Source organism: Schistocerca serialis, unplaced genomic scaffold (genome assembly GCF_023864345.2).
Source record: "Schistocerca serialis cubense isolate TAMUIC-IGC-003099 unplaced genomic scaffold, iqSchSeri2.2 HiC_scaffold_1261, whole genome shotgun sequence".
NCBI lineage: Eukaryota > Metazoa > Arthropoda > Insecta > Orthoptera > Acrididae > Schistocerca > Schistocerca serialis.
Window position 1 is genome coordinate 2,965,231 of NW_026047471.1, and position 7,629 is coordinate 2,972,859.

Below are 7,629 nucleotides of genomic sequence, written 5' to 3' on the forward strand. Positions count from 1 at the left end.
AGAGAGAGAGAGAGAGAGATAAAATTGTTTGGATTTTTACTACAATTACCATTGTTCAGTAAGTTAATTCTACCTGTTGCTGAACAAATGACAGCGTCCTAAATTTTTTAAAGTTCAACCATGGCACTGAAGAAGCAAGAATTCATTTGTGTTTTTAGGCTTTCCTGGCAGATGATAGTATGTGGTGCGGATGGCCATGGCTACCTGAAAATGGACAGTTAGCATCCTGAAATATTGGACCATTTGGATGATGGCACCTGGTTTAATACCTGAGATTCTGAGAGTTTATTTAACTAAAATGTCAACAGTGTGTACTGTGAAACACATTGTGTATTATATCCATTTGCAGTGATCTGGAAAGTATTCTTATTACAATATGGAGAAAAAGATCTCTCAAGTAGTACGCTGAATAGCAAAGTACTCTGTTACAAGTCTTTAGAAATTCAGAGGTACTAATAACACAACACTCTGGAAATAAACCTAATTATTAGTGAAGCTAGATGTCAGGGAGGAGGTGGCAGTCTTAATATAATTTACTGAACAAAAAATTTTAATGTAAAATCTTTTAACGCATAGACCACAATTTTCAATTCATAGTTAAAGGACAGTGACTAGTTTTGGTTGTTCTTCACGAACATCTCAGATCATAACTTCACAAGATGATGATAATAGAGGTTGAAAACGCCCAGTGTCACTAACAAAAATTTGCATCGCAGGCCCATGATTTGCAACTGTATAGCATGTGTTATAGTGAGAGCAGTACAAGCAAGGGTAACAAGAATTGTCAGCTGTTCCATAGCCTAGCTAGCAGAGGAGTGATCCAGCATGGCATATAAAATAGTCATCTGCAGTGGTATTTTGGAACATATACTACGTTTGAACATTATGAATTACCTCAAATAACATGACTTATTAACAAATAGCTACAATATATTCAGAAAATACTGTTCTTGTAAAATATAATTAGCTCTTTATTCTCATGAGGTAATGAGTGCTATCAATAGCAGATGTCAGACTTATGACATATATTTTAGATTTCTAGAAGGCTTTTGACACCATTCCTCACAATTGTCTTCTAAACAAATTCTATGCCTAATGAGTATTGTTTTCGTTGTGTGAACTCGGTACATGAGTTCCAGTCAGAAAGATAACAGTTCATAGTAACTGACAGAAAGTCATCGAGTAAATCAGAAGTAATAACTGGCATTTCCCAAGGAAATGTGATAGATCTTCTGCTGTTCCTGATCTACACAAATGACGTACGAGACAATCTGAGCAGCCCTCTTAGATTGTTTGCAGATGATGCTGTCATTTACCATCAGTAAGGTCATCAGCTGATGAAAACCAAATGTGTAATGATTTATACAAGACATCTATATCATGTAAAAAGTGGTAACTGACTCATAATAATAAAAAAGTATGAAGTCACCCACGTGGGTACTAAAAGACATCTGCTAAATTTTGATTACACGATTGTTGTTGTTGTTGTTGTGGTCTTCAGTCCTGAGACTGGTTTGATGCAGCTCTCCATGCTACTCTATCCTGTGCAAGCCTCTTCATCTCCCAGTACCTACTGCAAACTACATCCTTCTGAATCTGCTTAGTGTATTCATCTCTTGGTCTCCCTCTATGATTTTTACCCTCCACGCTGCCCTCCAATACTAAATTGGTGATCCCTTGATGCCTCAGAACATGTCCTACCAACCGATCCCTTCTTCTGGTCAAGTTGCGCCACAAACTTCTCCCCAAATCCTATTCAATACTTCCTCATTATTTATGTGATCTACCCATCTAATCTTCAGCATTCTTCTGTAGCACCACATTTCGAAAGCTTCTATTCTCTTCTTGTCCAAACTATTTATTGTCCATGTTTCACTTCCATACATGGCTACACTCCATACAAATACTTTACAAAATGACTTCCTGACACTTAAATCTATACTCGATGTTAACAAATTTCTCTTCTTCAGAAACGCTTTCCTTGCCACTGCCAGTCTACATTTTATATCCTCTCTACTTCGACCATCATCAGTTATTTTGCTCCCCAAATAGCAAAACTCCTTTACTACTTTAAGTGTCTCATTTCCTAATATAATTCCCTCAGCATCACCCGATTTAATTCGACTACATTCCATTATCCTCGTTTTGCTTTTGTCGATGTTCATCTTATATCCTCCTTTCAAGACACTGTCCATTCCATTCAACTGCTCTTCCAAGTCCTTTGCTGTCTCTGACAGAATTACAATGTCATCGGCGAACCTCAAAGTTTTTATTTCTTCTCCATGGATTTTAATACCTACTCCGAATTTTTCTTTTGTTTCCTTTACTGCTTGCTCAATATACAGATTGAATAACATCAGGGAGATGCTACAACCCTGTCTTACTCCCTTCCCAACCACTGCTTCCCTTGCATGTCCCTCGACTCTTATAACTGCCATCTTGTTTCTGTACAAATTGTAAATAGCCTTTTGCTCCCTGTATTTTACCCCTGCCACCTTTAGAATTTGAAAGAGAGTATTCCAGTCAACATTGTCAAACGCTTTCTCTAAGTTTACAAATGCTAGAAACGTAGGTTTGCCTTTCCTTAATCTTTCTTCTAAGATAAGTCGTAAGGTCAGTATTGCCTCACGTGTTCCAGTGTTTCTACGGAATCCAAACTGATCTTCCCCGAGGTCGGCTTCTACTAGTTTTTCCATTCGTCTGTAAAGAATTTGCGTTAGTATTTTGCAGCTGTGGCTTATTAAACTGATAGTTCGGTAATTTTCACATCTGTCAACACCTGCTTTATTCTTCTTGAAGTCTGAGGGTATTTCGCCTGTCTCATACATCTTGCACACCAGATGGTAGAGTTTTGTCAGGACTGGCTCTCCCAAGGCCGTCAGTAGTTCTAATGGAATGTTGTCTACTCCCGGGGCCTTGTTTCGACTCAGGTCTTTCAGTGCTCTGTCAAACTCTTCACGCAGTATCGTATCTCCCATTTCATCTTCATCTACATCCTCTTCCATTTCCATAATATTGTCCTCAAGTACATCGCCCTTGTATAGACCCTCTATATACTCCTTCCACCTTTCTGCTTTCCCTTCTTTGCTTAGAACTGGGTTTCCATCTGAGCTCTTGATATTCATACAAGTGGTTCTCTTATCTCCAAAGGTCTCTTTAATTTTCCTGTAGGCAGTATCTATCTTACCCCTAGTGAGATAAGCCTCTACATCCTTACATTTGTCCTCTAGCCATCCCTGCTTAGCCATTTTGCACTTCCTGTCGATATCATTTTTGAGATGTTTGTATTCCTTTTTGCCTGCTTCATTTACTGCATTTTTATATTTTCTCCTTTCATCTATTAAATTCAGTATTTCTTCTGTCATCCAAGGATTTCTACTAGCCCTCGTCCTTTTACCTACTTGATCCTCTGCTGCCTTCACTACTTCATCCCTCAAAGCTACCCATTCGTCTTCTACTGTATTTCTTTCCCCCATTCCTGTCAATTGTTCCCTTATGCTCTCCCTGAAACTCTGTACAACCTCTGGTTCTTTCAGTTTATCCAGGTCCCATCTCCTTAAATTCCCACCTTTTTGCAGTTTCTTCAGTTTTAATCTACAGGTCATAACCAATAGATTGTGGTCAGAGTCCACATCTGCCCCTGGAAATGTCTTACAATTTAAAACCTGGTTCCTAAATCTCTGTCTTACCATTATATAATCTATCTGATACCTTTTAGTATCTCCAGGGTTCTTCCATGTATACAACCTTCTTTCATGATTCTTAAACCAAGTGTTAGCTATGATTATGTTGTGCTCTGTGCAAAATTCTACCAGGCGGCTTCCTCTTTCATTTCTTAGCCCCAATCCATATTCACCTACTACGTTTCCTTCTCTCCCTTTTCCTACACTCGAATTCCAGTCAGCCATGACTATTAAATTTTCGTCTCCCTTCACTATCTGAATAATTTCTTTTATTTCATCATACATTTCTTCAATTTCTTCGTCATCTGCAGAGCTAGTTGGCATATAAACTTGTACTACTGTAGTAGGTGTGGGCTTCGTATCTATCTTGGCCACAATAATGCGTTCACTATGCTGTTTGTGGTAGCTTACCCCCATTCCTATTTTCCAATTCATTATTAAACATACTCCTGCATTACCCCTATTTGATTTGGTGTTTATAACCCTGTAGTCACCTGACCAGAAGTCTTGTTCCTCCTGCCACCGAACTTCACTAATTCCCACTATATCTAACTTTAACCTCTCCATTTCCCTTTTTAAATTTTCTAACCTACCTGCCCGATTAAGGGATCTGACATTCCACGCTCCGATCCGTAGAACGCCAGTTTTCTTTCTCCTGATAACGACATCCTCTTGAGTAGTCTCTGCCCAGAGATCCGAATGGGCGACTATTTTACCTCCGGAATATTTTACCCAAGAGGACGCCATCATCATTTAATCATACAGTAAAGTTGCATGCCCTCGGGAAAAATTATGGCTGTAGTTTCCCCTTGCTTTCAGCCGTTCGCAGTACCAGCACAGCAAGGCCGTTTTGGTTATTGTTACAAGGCCAGATCAGTCAATCATCCAGACTGTTGCCCTTGCAACTACTGAAAAGGCTGCTGCCCGTCTTCAGGAACCATATGTTTGTCTAGCCTCTCAACAGATACCCCTCCGTTGTGGTTGCACCTACGGTACGGCTATCTGTATCGCTGAGGCACACAAGCCTCCCCACCAACGGCAAGGTCCATGGTTCATTACTCGATAAGCAACAGAAATCTAAAGACCATAAATTCAACTAAATACTTAGAGATCACAATTACAAATAACTTAAATTGGAACAATCACATAGACAATGTTGAGAAGAGAGCAAACCAAGAACTGCAGCAGTTTATTGGCAGAACACTTAGGAAGTGCAACAGGTGTACGAGACTGGTTACACATGCTTGCCTGTCCACTTCTGGAGTACTGATGTGTGGTGTGGGATCTACATCAGCTGGGACTGGTGGAAGACATCAAAAAAATTCAAGAAGGGCAGCTGAGTTTGTATTATTGCAAAATAGAGGAGAGAGTGCTATTGACATATGTCAACTGGGTTGGTTATCATTAAAAGAAGGGCATTGTTTACTGTGTCAGGATCTTCTCATGAAATTTCTTTCTTTTGAATTACTTCAGTATCCCTCTTTCCATTTAAAATTAAAGTTTCTGATCCATAAGACATTTAGGTTTGATTACAGTGGTGAAAAGCCTAAGTTCACTGAATTTAAAAAGCTATTTTTTATTATAAATATGTTTTTCATGCCTCAAATGAGCATGTATAGCAAATTTATGCCCTGAATGCATAAATGTTCATACCATATGGTCGATGGGTAATACTTTTTTGAAAATAAATTGCATTGAAGATAAACCAATAAAACTGAATAACTAATAACAGAAGGCCATTTCCCAGCAGCTCAGTTCATTTCGCAAGTGGAGGAAAGTAAATAACTGTGGTTAATGTAAACTCGCCTGACTGTATTCAGTTTCTGGCAGTGACAATGTAATCTGGTCATAAGAGCACTTAAAGGGCTGAAAATTATGGTTACAAAAGAATGTCTTGAAGGCTAGATTCAAGCTAAACATATTAGATTAAGAAAGGCTAAATATCAGGTGTATGCAATACTTTGTATCAAAGATGTAGCCATTAAGGGGCAGGGGAAGGTAGTTGCCCCTCTCTTCTTGCCTACAAAAAATCACCACAAATCAAACTTGCACCATTCCTAACCAAGCAGACAGATGCCACAACATGTTGTGAATATTCATTGCGGTGTGGGGGAGTAGCCATGTATGTGAAAAACGTTATCCCATTTGAGTCAATTGATGTTTCAAAGTACTGCACTGAAAAGGTGTTTGAATGTTGTGCAGGTGTGGTTAAATTTAGTGGAGCTAAACTTCTTACTGTTGTTATTTATAGATCCCCAGACTCCGATTACACAACATTTTTGCTAAAGCTAGAGGAGATTCTTGGTTCACTTTATAGGAAATACAAAAGGTTAGTTATATGTGGTGACTTCAATATTAATTGTATAAGTGATTGTGCAAGGAAAAGGATGCTGGTAGACCTCCTTAATTCATATAATCTTATGCAAACCGTACTCTTTCCAACGAGAGTGCAAGGGAACAGTAGAACAACCATAGACAATATTTTTGTTCATTCGTCATTATTAGAAGGGCATTCTGTTGCCAAAAAGGTGAATGGCCTTTCAGATCATGATGCACAAATTTTAAGTCTAAAAGATTTTTGTGCTGCAACACATGTTAAATATAGTTACCAACTTTTTAGGAAAGCTAATCCAGTTGCTGTACAGACTTTTGTAAACCTTATCAAGGAACAAGAGTGGCAAGATGTTTATAGTGCTGATACAGTAGACGATAAATATAATGCTTTCCTCAAGACTTTTCTCGTGCTCTTTGAAAGTTGCTTTCCGTTAGAACGTTCAAAACAGGGTACTAGCACAAACAGGCAGCCTGGGTGGCTGACTAAAGGGATAAGAATATCTTGTAGAACGAAGTGGCAATTATATCAAAACGTTAGAAACAGTCAAAATCTAAATGCAGCACCCCATTACAAACAGTATTGTAAGCTGCTTAAAAAAGTTATTAGGAAGGCAAAAAGTATGTGGTATGCAGATAGAATAGCTAAGTCTCAGGATAAAATTAAAACCATATGGTCAGTCGTAAAGGAAGTGGCTGGTCTGCAGAGACAGGTCGAGAATATAGAATCAGTGCATAGTGGGGATGTACGTGTTACTGATAAGTCGCATATATGTACAGTACTTAATAATCACTTTCTGAATATAGCAGGTGAACTAAATAGAAACGTAGTCCCAACAGGGAATCATATAGCGCTCTTACAAGGGAACCTCCCCATCACACCCCCCTCAGATTTAATTATACGTTGGCACAGTAGATAGGCCTTGAAAAACTGAACACAGATCAATCGAGAAAACAGGAAGAAGTTGTGTGGAACTATGAAAAAAATTAGTAAAATATACAAACTGAGTAGTCCTTGCGAAGATAAGCAACATCAAGGAGGCTGAAAGTCAAGCAGCGCCGTGGTCTCAGTTCCGTTTCAGCCGCGCTCGCGAGTGGCCGCTGTTAACTGTTGCGCTGCACTTCAGTGTTTACATCGCTGTACTTGTGCTTTGCCGAGTGCCGTCCGTCCGTTAATCTCCGTGTTCGTTCCTGTTCCTTGTGATCTGATCGCTCTTTCTGGTCTTGCTGCTGCTACTTGGAATTTCGGTTGTTTAACCGAAATTGCTTCGCTGGATTAACCATGGCTACAAACCTCAGGAAGAATACTCTGGTATTTGCTTTTGACAAAGAATCCCGTTCTGTTCAGCCGACATCCCTGGCAATAGATGACTGGATTACACAGGTAATTGGTCTAAATTCTGAAACCGTTCATACCTGGCAACTGGATCAGGAAAAATACTGTGTTTTTGTCAAGTTAATCAGTGCTTCGTGGTTAGCGAGAGCAGCTACGAAACGAGAGGTGTTAGGTTCAAGCACAGTCTAATATAAGTTCAAGTCTTCCCTCGAGTGAAAAATTTAATTTTTTATTTTCAGTTTATGTGACAAACTCTTACGTTTTCATCACTTTTTTGGG

General features: G+C 39.1%; 1 long non-coding RNA gene across 1 annotated transcript in view; it reads right to left on the minus strand.

The window, feature by feature from the left end:
* LOC126438134 (uncharacterized) overlaps window positions 1-7,419 on the minus strand; it is a 55,396-nt gene extending 47,977 nt beyond the window's left edge. Inside the window, exon 1 of the long non-coding RNA XR_007581013.1 lies at window positions 7,020-7,419. This is a non-coding gene — a long non-coding RNA (uncharacterized LOC126438134). The remainder of the gene's footprint in view (window positions 1-7,019) is intronic.
* Window positions 7,420-7,629: the final 210 nt, after the last annotated feature.